We start from the raw sequence: 17,161 nt of genomic DNA, 5'->3' as shown, positions 1-17,161 counted from the left end.
TTATTACCGAACAACCTGAACAACAATAAGAAGATCTAAATATGGAAGCACCTAAAGAAATGAGATGATAATTTACTAAAAGATGCATAGTGTAAAATGAAATTGGTCACATGAAGTGAGATTTTAAAGTTAAGTATACTAACCCTTTTACTAGTTCTTATTATATTTTTCATGCTTATGGACATAGAGCTAGTGAATGTAGAACACCTAGATTTAATTCTAATGTATAACAAGGTGCTATCCATATAGCTAATAGACATATTTGTGCAACTAATGTCATAACAAATAGAGTTATGTGTTATAAGTGGAATAACATCGGACATATTACTAGAGATTGTATATTATAGATTATTTAGTCAGGACCTAGATATGGAAAAAATGTGATAACATGTCATATTTATAATAGTTTTGAACATAAAGAAATATTTTGTAGGATGAAAAAAATGAAATTGCCAAATAACATGAGAGGATTGAATGAAATGACATCAAACTATAGGAGGAATTCAAATAGCATAAGAAAGAATGATAATAGAGTTGAAAATAGATTGATACAAGTATGAATATGTGTTTCAATCATTGTTTTGTCACTGATGTCAAACCTACTACTTGATGGTAAGATAATTGCTTAGACAATTTCAGTACTATCATTTCTTTGATTGATGAAGAGGATTTGATGAAATGAGGTAACAATTGCACCTAGTGGAAAGGTTGAGTTATGTTATGGAAAAGGAGTAAAAGGATTAGTTAATATAGTGATATTATAATGCATTGATAATCTACTTAAGGTTACAAAGGGTGGATACATTGATTAAGTTCAAAAGAACAAGTTAAACAAAGTATGTCTACCAAGCTTAACAATCTACATAGTAGGTGCCGAGAAAAAATAGTGTTAGTTGAGTGGAAAATAAGTTGGAGCCAAGAAAAGTCAATTGTAATAAAATGTAAGTGATACCATGTAAGTCAAGTAATTTTTAGTTGATGTTGATCACAAGTAAACTTTAGCTCATGTTGAGTGTTTTGATAGTGGATGTCGAGAAATGTAGTATGTGCTAATCATCAAAATCAAGTTAATGTCAAGTGTTAGGATTATGAGAAAGATATTGAATTTAATGAATCCAAGCTGACAAGTTTCATTTCTCGGATTGTGTAAACTATTTGGAAGATAAGCTTGATGTGATAGTGTCATAAAATTCAAAGTGAATTGAAGGAGAAGTTACTATAAGGGAATGAAATGAAATGATGGGTAGATTCATTGAACCCTACCTTATCCAATCTTACCCTAAAATGGATGAAGGAAGATGAATGAAACAATATCTTAATTTTCTATTTATAGAGATGGCTAGTCAGAAGAAAAGGTTTCCATGCATGAGAAAAAAAGGAAGACAAGGAGTCTATGGTATTGCTTCATTCAGTGACCTAAGAGAAGAGACTACATTGGCAAGAAAATAAATAAGGCTCAAGGATATGGATTCTTGAAGGATGAACAAGTTGTCAAAGCAGCAGTGCATGAAATCCAAGCAAAATGGAGGACCAAAATAGAGATTTCAAAACCTATCTATAGCTATCTATACCTTGAACTATATGCAAGTCAAGAAAGGTATTCATTCAAAACCTTTTGAACTATGGTATGGATACTCACCCAATCTAAACTATTTGAAGGTATTTGGAAACAACTGTTATATTCTCAAAGACTTTAGAATGGTAAATTAGATTCAAAAAGAGAAGAAGCTATATTCCTTGGCTATTCCACAAGAAGTAAAGCTTATAAGAGTTCAAATAATAACACTAACAAAGTTGTGGATAGTGCAAATGTAAAATTTGATGAATATAAAAAAGTACATGAGTTTGAACCTATAAAGGATCTAAACGAATGTAAATCATTTTTATACTTTTATCAATAAATTCTTGTGGATGAAGATGCTAAAAATCAAGTTGGAAGTTGACAACAAGTTTCACCGAGCATCCAGTTACATTTTATGAATGTTGAGTTGCATTTAGGAATCGAGCTACATTTAGGTGTCGAGTTACAAAATAAAGTTGAGGCACATTCTAATTCTAAGATTAGTGTACATTAAAGAGATGTTACACTATATGACAGAGATGTACATAGTGATTTAGAAGTTGAGAGATCAAATGAGGAAAACAAAGTAGAACCAAGATTTGCAAAGTATGTCAAGAGACATCACCTTATTGCACAAATTATTGGAGATAAATATAGTGCACCAATGACAAAGAACAAGTTGAAAAGTGATACATATTGGCTGAGCATACAACAACCTAAAATAGTGAAAGATGCCTTAGAAGATATGGACTAGAGTAAAGCCATGAAAGAAGATTTTGAACAAATTGACAAAAATAAGACATGGACTCTAGTTCCTAGAGTAGAAGATAAAAATGTGATTGGTAGAAAGTGTGTATAAAAAAACAAGTTACATGAAAATGGTGAAGTCACAAGGAACAAGACAAGATTAGTTTGTAAATGATATTCACAAGAAGAAGGGATAAACTATGGAGAAACATTCTCTATTGTTGCAAGATTGGAAGGAGTAACAACTCCATTTTCTTACTCTTCACACAAAGGTTTCAAATTTTACCAAATTGATGTTAACTCTACATTTATGAATAGCATATTGGAGGAAGTAGTTTATATAGAATAGCTAGAAGAATTTGTCTTTTCTAACAACAAATACATGGTATGTAGACTACAAATGGCTTTATATGGTTTGAAGAAAGCACCAAGAGTATGGCATGAAAGGCTTTACAGTTATATTACAAATATTGGATTTGAGAGGATTGATCATAAAAATAGTCTGTACTTGAAGATTTTTGTCATTCCACAATGCACGCCCCATTTTTTGATAAAAAAGGGGACTCCCTACTTTTTTTTTTTATTAATAAAAACCATAGTCTAGGGTTCTAGTCCTTTTAGTCTTTTTTCTAGTGTTTTAAGTCATGTTTGGGTCTTGAGTCAAAGATTCAGATCCGAAAATAAAGAATGTCTAAAATAAAGAACAGAAGAGGGGAGAGCCTTTTTTGAAAAACCTAAAGGTGCACCAGCACACCTAAAAAGGTGCACTGATGCCCTAATTTTCTATGGGAAGAATTTTAACTGCATCTGCACAGCTATAGAGCTATGGATCTCCCAACACCAAGGAGACCTAGGGACCTATAAAGCCCCCCCTCCTACTTCTCCTCCATATGTTTATCTTTCTTTTATTACCCTCCATGTCTTTGACCTCACATCTTTGCACTGCCCACATCAACGCAGCTTCAGATTTTGCTAGTTTCGCTTATATCCTACACACACAAGTTAAAGAAGGGTTATGGTGTGCATCAATGCACCTCCTTAGGTGCACTAATGTACACCAAACTCATTGTGAACAATAAAAAAAAAAAAACATTTAAGTGAACCCAAAATTGGATGCACATCAGTGCACCTACCCTGGCGCACTAATCCAAACCAAAATTTGTTCTAAAATTCAAAAAGTGTAAAATATAAAACAAAAGAAAACAAAAAGAAATTGATGTTAGATGCACACCAGTACACCTAATTAGGTGCATTGATGTGCACCCAAATTATTGAATAGGAACATAGGATACTTTTGGAGATGCACAATAGGAACACCTTTTAGGTACCCCTGGTGTACATATTTTTGTTGCAAATTAAGTTTACAATAAATTTTTTTCATGTTTTTATTCAATAGGTTATCTTTTTAGGTTTTTTTAATCAATTAAGGTTTTCTTTCCATGTTTCCTTCGATTGCCAAACTAATGAATGTCCATTTGTGCAGATACAATGACATCTTCCTCATCTTCCCTTGGCAAGAAAATGACAACAAAACTACTAGTGTTCAAGTTTCAAGGAATTTCAATGAAATCAAGGTTTCAAGATGAAAACTTAGATATCAGGGATACAAATTTAGGACATACAAATTTGGGAGAATTTTTGGAGATTTGCAACAAACCCATTGAGAGATCGCAAATGATTTATGCACTCATCTGATCAAGAATCATTAATGTACCTTCACACCTAGCGTTAGTACAATCTTTGAAAATCATTATGAAACCAATGGATCACTTTTTCCTTGAGGAGAGGATTGTGGAGAGCATAATAGGAGAAATTGTTCTTGATATTTGACCAAAGAATATCAAGAAAGTGTTTCATCTCCCAAGGGAAAATCAATTCATTAGGCTCACCTATGAGAAAGTAGAAAGGTGGTATCGGGAACACATTGAGGAGGCCTTTGAAATCATTCAATTTTTGTATCTCATAAAGAAGACTACTTTGGGAAATAAAACTAAAAAAGTGGACATGAATAGAGGGTACATGAAAGAAGATATTAGACACTCAATCATACTTTTGAGTAGGGTTATGGGTGTGCTAGTGGCTAGACATCTAAAAAACTTCATCATGCACTTTATTGAGACAATAAAGAAAGAATAAATGCCACTGGATTGGGCTTCCACACTCAGTGAGAATTTGTGTGAACATTTGGTGGTAGACAAAAACAAAAGGAAATTCTATGCGACATTATACCTCGTACACTTGTTGGCTACAAGAATGACATACTATCTAGGGCTATACAAGAGGGGTAGAATGTAGGATCCTAATGCATAATGACATATTGTGTACCCCTAGCTGGTGAAGAAAAGAATTTTAGAGTAGAGAAAAGAAAAGAATATAGAATTGTGAATGATGCTTTCATATTCACCTATTTCAAGTTACAATTTGCATTGACAAGGGATCAGTTACTCCTCCTCTAGGAACAAAAATTGAATTGGTCCATGCAAAACCTAAAAAGGAACCACAACACGTATCCACTAATGAAGTGTCAAAAGAGGGACAAATAGGTGAGAAGTGTCAACAAAATTCCAAAGACACAAAAGTAGGAATTGTGGCCTCCATAGATATAGAGACTGTAGATGAGGAGCCTTGACAAAGGGAAAAGACCCTAGAGAGAAGTGATGATAGTTAGGGTTTAGCTAAACAAACTCCTTCATATTCAAAAGTAAAGTCACCAACCCAACATATTCCAACATGGCTCTGAAAAAAGAAATAAAAAAAGGAACCAATAGTTCACTACCAAAGAGGAGGATATAATGGAACTGATTGAGGTACTAAGGAAACCTGATTCACCTCCTAAGTAAACACAACCATTATCCTTCATTATGAATGATTCAAATTAGGACCCCTTTTCTCATGTAGATCTTCCTCCTCCTCAATCAAATGTTGAAGAACTAAATCTATGAGATTATTAGATTTGAGAGGTCATGCTTGGCAAGCCAACCTTTGAAATTGTGAAGTTGATGGTCACTATAGGGATGAAGGAATTTTTCAAGAGCCTAGAATAAGATGGGGTGGATTTAATAACACTTCAGTGACAAAATGAAATCCTAAAAGGATATTTGAGAAATTTTTTTGGCCCTTTTGACCTTTCTAACCATGAGGAGACTTTGAAAGCTATCATTCAAAGGAGAGATATGGGAGCAGTGCAATTAGATCCATTTTTGAATGCCTATCAACAATGATGGGAAAGTTTTGAGGAGAAGGGTGTACTAATTATCTAAGGGAATCTAAAGCTATTTCATGTTATGCAAGATAATGCAAATAAGTTAGTAGCAATTTTGAACCAAGATTTTAGCTTGATGGATGAGGTGCATACCTGGGGAAAGGATTTACAAGCATTGTAGGCAATTAAAGGCCAAAGGTATAGAATGCTCATGGATGTATAGATAGCTGAGGAATTAGATAAGATAGATGAATAGATTGAGAAGATTACAGATAGTAACAAAGTAATGGAGTTATTACATATGAAGATCCATAGGCTCAAGGACATAGCCTGAGAGAAAATTTTGGAAGCTGAGAGACATTATAATGACACATGTTTGGATATTTGTCAAGATGATGCATGGGAATAGTTAATACATGTAGAGGTAGTAACGTGGATATTTTGGAAGATTTTTGATGAATTTTCCAATGATGAAGATATTTGGCAAGCATTTTGGATAGAAGAAGCTTTGCTAGAGATTGATACAAAACTCGAGGATTTTACAGAAACATGTATTGAAGTGGATGATTATAGGTAGAAAGTCAATGATAAATATAATGCCATAGATTTACTGGATGTAGCATAAATCATAAATATTATCAAGAAATTCAAGGGAAAATACCTAGAAATAGCTCTAGTATAAAGGGGAACAAAACCCAGAAGCTAGAATTTTCATTTTAATATTTAGTGAAATTTTTTATTTTTGTACCTCTAAGTTGTGTTGCTGCACTGGTGCATTGCTATGCTAGGTGCATTGGTGCACTTTTTGCAACAATGTATTGGAATAATTTTGAAGAAGTTAGAGGTGCATTGGTGTGCTATGTGCACTTCTTCTGAGGTGCACTTTTCTAGAGGTACATCAACAATTAACTGCTAGTTCCAAAATTAGAGCTTTCCATGCATTGGAAACACATTTTGATAGTAGTTTAACTCTAGTAGATGCTCAATAAAGGTTTAAATTCTATTTTTGACACTTCCAAAAACTTCTACATCAACTAAAGGATCTCTTCTTATTCTCTCATAAAATTTTTTTTAATGACATTTGAAGGCTCAAGCATCCAATCAATGATATAAAAATAGATGGAGTCTTACTAAGCACCAGTTAGATAGTTAGTTTGTATATAATTACTTTATTTTATTAAATTAGAAGCATATGATTACATGAAGATATCTCTCACTCTTAACACAAATTGAGGATATGATTTATTATAAATATGGGATTGTAATATGTAATGGAGGCCACCATTATTTTGCAATAATATATGCTTTTGGTGCTCACATTTGGGGTAGTGATTCTTGGCTAAATGTGTCATATTTTTGTGAATGTATGTTCATGGAATGTGATCGAGCCAAAATTTTGTTTCCTTATTTCTAGTTGTGATCTTTTGATTCTGATGTTTGCTACAATTTTATGAATTCCTCCAGTGTATCTAGTTTGAGAAGAAATCACCATATTGTTCCTGCATAGCTTTTCATCTCGCATGGGCACACTTTTTGTGGCCTTGCATTTTGATGAAAAGTGACACATCTCAGAGTTGTTGAATTTTCATCAATGATTGTATTGGCTGAATTAAGGAAGTTTTGCTCCTACTTTTATTGATTAATTATCAATTTCTTTGAAAGCTTGACTAGAAGATGTGTTGTTTTTCGTAGCTTATGTCTGTTAGGATTTTAGTTTCATGTTGTTTGCTTAATTTTCTTGGTACCTTGTTATTTTCTTTACTAATCCCCTTATTAAAATTATAAATTCATATTAGTTGCATTGTTAGATTGCATTCATTGAAAAACAAAAAATACAAGAAATATAGTTCTTTTTTGTGTTTATTTTAAATCAGTGAATAGATTCGACATCTTATCCAAAGTTATCTAAACTAGAAATGGCCTCCTCATGAACAAATACATTTATTTTCAAGTGAGAAGACTCTAGTAGGTCACAACATCACCTAGAATGTTGGAGTTGATTCTACAGATCAAATTTTCAAGAGAGGAGTTCAAAATGATTTTTTTCATGAAGCATCATGCAAAAGGACAACTTAAAAAAGATAGAGAAAGAAAAATGTAGTTTACTACTTGAATTAATTTTTTGATGATATCATATTTGTAGGTCAAGATACTTTATGTAAATCTTTTACAAATGAAATAAATAAAGAATTTGAAATGTCAATGTTTGGAGAGATCAGACAAGGACACCTATGGTGACAAGCCATAAATTGTCAAAGAATGATTATTCAGCTAAGGTGAATCAAACATTATATAGGTCTATGATTGACAAATTACAATATATAGTGGACAATATATCTAATATTGCATTAATTCTTGGGATAGTTGCAAGATTCTCTACTAATCCCAGGGAGAATCATTTCATGGTTGTTAAGAAAATAATAAGATATCTGAAAGGAATAGAAGACTATGGTCTATACTACGAGAAAAATGAGAAATTTGAATTGAGAGACTACACTAGTATTGATTGGGCTGAAAATATTGATGACTAAAAGTTAACTAATGGAGGAGAATTTTTATTAGGAAAAATCCTAGTTACATGGACTAGCAAGAAACCAAACTACATCTCTTAATCTATTGTTGAAGCTGAATATGTTTTTGTTGCAGTAAATTGTATAAACATTGTATGTATCAAATAGCTATTCAAAGGTATGAAGGAGGAAATTACTGAAAATGTGATACTTTATTGTGATTATAAAAGTGTTATAAATATATCAAAGTATCTTGTGATACATACAAAGACTAAGCACATTGCAACCAAGTATGATTACTTCAGAGGGTTGGTTCAAGATAAAGAGGTGAAGATGGAATGTGTTAACACAAAAGGGAAAATAGTTGATATCTTCACAAAAGAATTACCCAAGAATGATCATGAGTATCTAAGAGGTAAAATAAGGGTGATGCCTCTATCAAAGTCTATCTCAAAATTATTAGAAGTGTCATGCATTAAAAAAATTTATTGACATATGTTACACATTGATGTAATGGATCATAGTGCAGGATCTGCCTAAAGTAATCAAAGAGCTAGAGTTACAATTTAGTGACAAGATAGGTGACTAATAGAGAAACTAAAAATGTTCATATCCACATATTAAAACAAGTCTTTGGCATTATTGTCAAAGAGGGAGAAATCATGATCCTCCTAATCCTACTAAGGGAGAAATCCTGACTGCTGAGGGTGATATGAGATATTGTTATCCAAGAGGGAGATGAAAGTAAACATGGAAGAAACATTAATACCTAGTAATATGAAGTTAATATCAAAGGAGATATAAGAAGTGATTCAGAGGGAGTCATAAGGATGAGTTAGTTGATTGTCTATTGATTAGAATATAATTTTGTAACCTATTCAGAAGAATAAAAGTTGTTGATAGAGGGAGAGATTTGAATACAAAGAACTATTTTCTTTTTGGTATGTTGTTGGTTATACTAATTTAGTTTAGTTAGTTTGGTTTTCCATCAATGCCAAAGAGAGAGATTGTTGAAAACTTATTGACACAAGCATGAATATGTGGTTCAATCATTGTTTTGTCACTAATATCAAACCTAGAACTTTTTGGTAAGACAATTTATTAGAAGATTTGAGTACTATCATTTATTTTATTGATGAAGAGGATTTGATCAAATGAGGTAACAATACCACCTAGAGGAAAGGTTAAATCATGATATGGAAAAGGAGTACAAGGATTAGTTAAGATAGTTATATTATAGTACATTCATAATCTACTTAAGGTTGTAAAGGATGAATAAACTAATTTAGTTCAGAAGAATAAGTTAAATAAAGTATATCTACCAAGATTAACAATCTACATAGCAGGTGCCAAGAAATTTTAGTGTAAGCTGAGCGAAAAATTAGTTGGAGTTGAGAAAAGTCAAGTTTAGTGTAAGCTGAGTAAATTTTAGTTGATGTCGAGTGCTAGTAAACTTTAGTTTGTGTTGAGTAATTTGATAGTGGGTATTAAGCAACATAATATGTAACAAGCATTAGAAGAAAGTTAATGTTGTGTGTTAGAATTATGAGAAAGTTCATGAATTTGATGAACTTGAGCTGACAAGTTTCATTTCTTGGATTATGTGAATTATGTGAAAGATAAGATTGATGATCTAGTGATACAAAATTCAAGATGAACCATTTTGAGCTAAATTCAAAGAGGATTGAAGGAGAAATTACTAGAAGTGAATGAAATTAAATGATGGGTTGATTTATTTAATCCTACCTAATCCAACCTAGCACTAAAATGGACAAATGAGTATGAACCAAAAAAGATATTAATTTTCTATTTATAGAGATGGCTGGTCAGAAGCAAAGGTTTTCATGTGTGAGAACGTAAGGAATACAAGGATTATAGGGTATTGATTCATTTAGTGACCTAAGAGAAGAGATTACAATGCAAAGAAAAGAAAAATGGATTAAGGGTATGAATGATTGAAGGGAGAAAAAGTTGTCAGAGCTAAACTATTTGAAATCCAAGCAAAATGGAGGACTAAAATAGAGATTTGTAATATGCAAGTGTGATGTAAGTAGTTATCAGTTCAAGCCTTACTATTACCTTCTAATCATTTTATCAATCTAGAATAAATTCTTTGGATTAAGGTTGATCTAACATTCATTTGTATATCCTTTAACCAAGTGATATTCCAAGTGAATGATCTAAAGTCTTCTAACAAGGCTTACTCGTAACTGTGTGATTTAATTTTTTTAACTAGGTCACATTTAACAATGTGCATTATAAAATTTAACAAGTTTGGCCTTTCATAGAGCATTGCTTTAGAAGAGTGGTAATGAGTAACATGTTATTGGTGTTTTTTCTCAAATTAGACTTCCATGTTAAATCATGGTGTCAAATGTGTTATTGAATCTATTATGTTTCATGCTTACATTTTTACAAACTTGATTTGATAGTAACCTACAAGCTTAAGTGATTGTATGATCTAATGGATGCAAGCATGATGGAAATTATTTATGGATATGGGTTCGCTAACAAATAGAAGTGATATACATAAAGAGAATGTGAAAAAAAACATGTAGGGAACTTTATTGAAGCATTTCTTAAAACTAAGACACTTTTGAGAACACAAATTTGGGTAGAGAAATAGACAATTAGTACATCTAAAAATAAGGACAAGTCAATAATAATTGATGACCAAGCTTTATCAATATAAGATCTTTATTCATTAATGAGAAAGGATGAGTAACACCAGAATAGTGCTTGGCCCCTAAAATATTGAATCAATATTTCTAAAGTAAGGAGAAGGTTTAGATTGACTAGAAAAGATATGGTTAAGAATACATAAATTTCTAGGTTCATATGTGAGAGAATGAGCAAGAAACAATTCTATGGTTAGAGGAAAAATATTCTTCATCAAGAAGTGCTTATGCAATCATTAAAGAATTGAATTGAATCACATACAATGGCTGAAATTAGTAGAATGACAAGATTTTCATCAAGAAATGAATTAACAATACTTGAAGATTTAAATTCAAAAAAAATTGAGAGTAGCTTGAAATATTTATCAAAGATTTTAGTTTTTTCATGCTGAAAGACCAAGTTCATGAATTAAAGGTATGTACATCTTTACACAACTAGTTTGTTAAGAGTGGTTAAGTATTTTATTCTTTAAGAAATTGAAGAATTTATGTTACATAATGTTCTAAAGGTTACAAGACCTAAAATTAAATGACACCCTATACCATCTATTGAAAAAGTCTGTAACACCTTGATTTCAAAAATTCTCAAAGGAGTCTTATATTTGGAAGATGTTACAAGTCATACCCAATGAAAGTTTGAGACTATAGAAGAAAGAAATATTTATAATAATTTTGACATGCTTTACAAACAAGACATGTCATATAAAGAAGGTTTTGATCACCTAGGTTAGAATGATACAATAAAGTACATGATTTTCCATGAGTTTGATAAGTAGGAGTGGAGTAAGATCATTTTGAGAAAAGATCATGATGAAATTTTTTGCATAGGTGTTAATGTAGTAGACAATTTAGTTGAATTTATTCATGAAGTAACCAAATTATGCAATCAAGGATCAATTCCACTTAATAAAAGAATGTTAAGAAGATTATCATTGAAAAATAATAATTTAACTCAATATGGAAGATGATTAGTAATTAGTCGAATCAAATATGATGATGTAAGTTTTTTTGAGCAGAATTATTGTGAATGAACTATGTTCTAGTTTTAGAGATGAGGAATTGGATGTTGGATTCATACATGCAACTTAAAATCTATGTGTTGAAAAATTTCAAATTAACCTATGTAAAATTTTATGAATTCAACTAGTAGATAACTTGGATAGGATACCTAAAAATTATTAATCAATTACTATATGAACTTATGAGAAGAGCCAATTGTAGTGCCTACCCCTAGGTCACATTTTTGTTGTCATTGTTGAACTCTTTTAAGGATAGTTCTATGTTGATGATTATTAGTAACATTATTTTGAGATTATCAGATATTGTGCTATGGATTTAGTTGATATGTGATGAGATTACTTAGACTCTACATTTCATGTAAGCATGATGATTATTACATTATTTTCAGTTATTGATTAGTTAGATGGTTTATTATCACATGTGTTTTTTTATGGATACTTACCCCATACTTGAATGTGTATGGTGTGTGTGTTTGTTCTTGGATGGCATTTCTGATGTGGTTAAGGAAGGTAGTCATAGTCACCTACTGGTCGAGATCTACATGATGCACCACTTCCTACCATTGCCTATTTAGCTTAGCATATATATATATATATATATATATATATATATATATATATATATATATATATATATATATATATATATATATATATATATATATATATATATATATATATATATATATATATTGTATGTACATGCTTGGTTTTTATGTAGGTTGCAGGTACTGGGCATCGACTTCCCTGAATTGCCAAGATGAGCATACCCTATCGCATTATCTCAATGGTAAGAGAGGAGAGATATATTCTCAAGTCCAAATCCCAACCCTTTAAGTCATTTGTCCTAATTGGAAATTAGGACAAGTATCTGAGTTGAGTACCCTTTGAATGTGTCAGATGATATAATTCATGATATTAACCCTTTTTGTTTGATTTTGTATGTGTTTTTGTATAGTGGGTTTTTCGTATTTTACTTTATGAGTCTTTAGTGTATTTTCTATTAATTAACCCTAATTAAAAGATTTAATTAATGGTTTAATTTAATGAAAAATTAATATGGTATTTTAATATTTATTTTATTTATTTAATTAGGAAATTAATTAAATAAAATAATTAAATTTGAAGATTAAAGTTATAATTTTAAAGTTGGAATATGATAATATTTATTTAAGTTAATAAATATTTTATCAATTAAGTTTTGAAAATGAATTTAAAAGTGGAAAAGATATTAAAATTATTAAAAGATTCTAAATTGCATGATGTGTGTATGTGATTAAAATATAAATATATTAAGATAAAAACAAGTGGAATTATTAAAGTTAGTGCATGAGATTTTTAAAAATTAAGAAATGAAATTGAAAAGAGTAAAGTTAATATTAAATTAATTAATGAGCATTATTCTAATATTTTTTCACATAGGAGTTTGCGAATTCTAAGGAGTTGTCATGTAGACAACATAGGAGTTTGCTCTCTAATTATGCATGTGTTGTCAACAACACAGGAGTTAGCGCACAAATTAAGCACATCGTGTCTACAACCTTATGACTCATCTAGAAGGTTGGAAAAGACTCATGCTTAGTTGCCAACACCTTTTGGTTTTTTCTAGAGACATTCTTGGTGCTTCTTAAGAGTTCTTTATATGGAGGCACTCCTAGAAGATTGGGGGAGCATGATTTTTGGAGGACCCGACAACGTTGAAGAAGGAAGGAGTTTTCTCTATGGGTTCTGAGGAGAAGTGTTTTAGCATCAGTGTCCAGATAGACACTTGTAATTTCACCTATGTTATTTCTGCTTCTTGCACTTCCTATCTTTTTCATGTCTTTGGAATGCTTTCTAAGGATTTCATGTGTTGAATATCTTGGTTGTATGCATTTTGTCATGGGTAGTTAAAATTCTATATAAGAAATTTTCATATGCATAGATCTGAGGAAACTATGTGGCTAGGGTTTAAAGTTTATAGGCAAACCTATTAGAAAGATTAATAGGTAAATCTAAAGATCAATCATCATAGGGAGAATTCTTAATTTATAGAATTGAAAAGCCCTAATTTGTTTAAAAGCTTTGTTTATGCTTGTGAATATCATTGTAAATGTTTCTTTTGTATGTAAATCTATAAATTTTCTAGATACATATGTATTTATATAAAAATATATAAATACACACACACACACACACACACACACACACACACACACACACATATATATATATATACATATACATGTATATATATACATATATATATATATATATATATACACATGTATATATATACATATATATATATATATATATACACATGTATATATATACATATATATATATATATATATGTGTGTGTGTATATGTATATATTATATATATATATATATATATAGTGAAAACGCTGCTTAAAATTTATTTTAAAAAATGAATTTCTTTTAAGAAGCATTTATTAAAAAAATTCTTATATAAAAATTATATATGTATTGGAGGGGCAAGATATAACCCCACCCCCCGTACCTCCACTTATCCTATGTCCGACGGTGTTGGACTACGCAGGTCTGCAAGTTCGCAAAGGACCTACAACCCATAGATCACATATGTTATAAAGATGGTAGTGGATATCATAAAACTGCTTTTAGGTTTTGAAGTTGAGCAGTGATAATAACACAATATGTTATGGGGGTGGGTGAAGGTTACACTCACCGCACCTTGATCACCTTTTTGAACGCCGATGGACCTGCTCACGTAGGGGGGCCGCATGACCATGGTTTAAAATAAGTATGGCAATTAAGCCAACACAGTTTGACATCGCTTGACATGAATGGGTCATTAAAAGGTTGCACAGCTTATTAAGCCGGCGGCATTATATTATGATGCATCGATATTATAATCGCTTGAAGGATTTTTCTTTGTTACATTGCTTAAATGTTATGCGATATGAAATTTGGATTATTGGAAATGTTATAATATATGATGTTATCATTCAGTGGTAATGTTATATGTTATAATATTATCATATGAATTAAATGGTAAAGTTTATGTTATGTAATTCGATTTTGAAGTTATAAATATTATATATATATATATATATATATATATATATATATATATATATATATATATATATATATATATATATATATGTATGTATGTATGTATGTATATATATATATATGTATGTATGTATGTATATATATATATATATATATGTATGTATGTATGTATATATATATATATGTATATATATATGTATATATATATATATGTATATATGTATATATGTATATATATATGTGTGTATATATATATATACATATATACATATGTATATACATATATATAATATTGTAATTTGATTTTTAAGTATGATGAAGTATTGAATACTAATTATTATATATATGTATATGTATATATATATATATATATACACACACACACACACAGATATATATATATATATTATTAATAATATTTTATTTAAGTAATTAATCAAGTCAATAAATTTCAAATAAGTGATATAGTTAGAATATATTTAACTAGAATGAGTTTAAATATTTAAGTTACCAATTATTTTAGGGTTCTCAAAATTGTAAACCGACTTATTGAAAATGATAAATGATTTAAAAGTATTAATAATAATTTGTCAATTATTATTAAAAGAGGAGACATATTAATATAGTTTTATATAGTTAGAATTTAATAATTAACTTAATTAAATTTAGTTTAATTAAGGTTAATTATAGAATTACTAATTGATTATTGGAATTCAATGGGTAAGTTATTTATTGAAGATCAAAATTAAATGGGGGGTTAAACTTAATTGATCCAACTATTTAGATGAGATATACACAGGGTAGCAGAGAGTCTTCTTGCTTGTTAATAATCATCGAGTTATTAGATATGATATTAATAATTAAGTTATGCGATAGAGTCTTAATTGAAATGATTATTGATAATATCAATTTTTTAAGGAAAAATTAGCATTCATTGAAAAGAATGACGAATGTGGTCATCATAGATTTATTAATAAGATTTCCAATATAACTTGTTATTAAATAATAACAAGTTATTATTGAACTATTAATATTAGGGAATTGGATTATAGTTGACTTTTAACTTACAAATTATTGTTAGTGATTAACCAACTGATATTCATTGGGTTGTTGGTATGGTTATGTAATTAGTAATTAAACTAATTAATTAGAGTGAATTAAATTTAATTAATAATTAAGTTATGTAATAGAGTTTGAATTGATATGATTCTTTTAACAAAGTTGTAAATTATCTACATCGAAGTTGATAAGTCTTATTCTAATGACTTGAATAATGATTTTAGAATTTTTAATGGTTATTAGTGATGATTTAATTGTTATAACAATTAAATTAAGAGACCTAAATTTTAGTGATATTTAGTTAAGTTTTAATGATAAAAAGTCATAACTATGTTCATTATTAATTGGTTAAGATTAATTAATAAAGTGATTAATTATTAATTAAGGGACAATGAAGATTAGTGTAATGAGTAGATATTTATCCTTTAGTTAATATTAGAATGTAATTTTAAATAATGGAAGGATAATGCTATCAAGGGAACAAAACGGGTTGACTTGTAGGTCAAATGATAAATCTTATATACTTGAAGTATACTTGCAAACAAAAACTGAAACCTCCACACTTAATTCAACTATGTAATTTTAGTAAACCAAAACATGTGCTTGCATTTTGTTTTCTCTATGCTTCTTGTTTTGGGGTTTTGGGTTGACTAGATTGTTGATGAGTCTTAGGACGTCTACCAAAGGCTCAGGGGTTATGATTGTGATGTCATGATGATGTCTTTGATCTCAATTCTTTATAAACCCAACCATGGTAATGTGATGGTATACTCTATGAGATGTTTGTAATTACTGATTGTTATTGCTTATCAATCTTCTTGGGTGAAGCTGAGTTATATGTATCTGAGACACTTGACTTAACCATTTTTGAGTCATCGATCAGTTATCCTTGGATTACTTTCCAGTCACCATGATGGGACAGAAGTGTTGATTTATTTCTTGATGATGTCATGTTACGACATGTTTGAATCAACCATTTTGGAGTCTTTGATCAGTATTACTTTGAGATACTTTATGGTTGCTTGTTGAGAACCAATGATTATTATGATTATTAGTGATACCTTCAGTTGCCAATAGAGAACTATTGTGGTCATGATTATCTATGGATGCTTTTCATTTTCTCATGGAGATTTGATGTTTTTATTATGGATTATCTTTTGGTATTTTTATAGTCTCTTGTACAGGACTATGGTGATTTTGTGATTTATGATCCATGAGCTTAGGGTAGGTTATCTACTTGCAGTGTTGAGAAGTGGCTTGCAATGGGGGTCGAGGCCCTAGGTGGCTGCCAAGGTAACTAATTGTAAGTTTTATTAATAAGTGATAACATTTACACTAAATAGG

This window comes from Cupressus sempervirens, chromosome 4, assembly GCF_028749045.1.
Source record: "Cupressus sempervirens isolate cs-2001-9-10 chromosome 4, ASM2874904v1, whole genome shotgun sequence".
In the NCBI taxonomy this organism is placed as follows: domain Eukaryota; kingdom Viridiplantae; phylum Streptophyta; class Pinopsida; order Cupressales; family Cupressaceae; genus Cupressus; species Cupressus sempervirens.
This window is presented reverse-complemented; position numbering follows the sequence as displayed.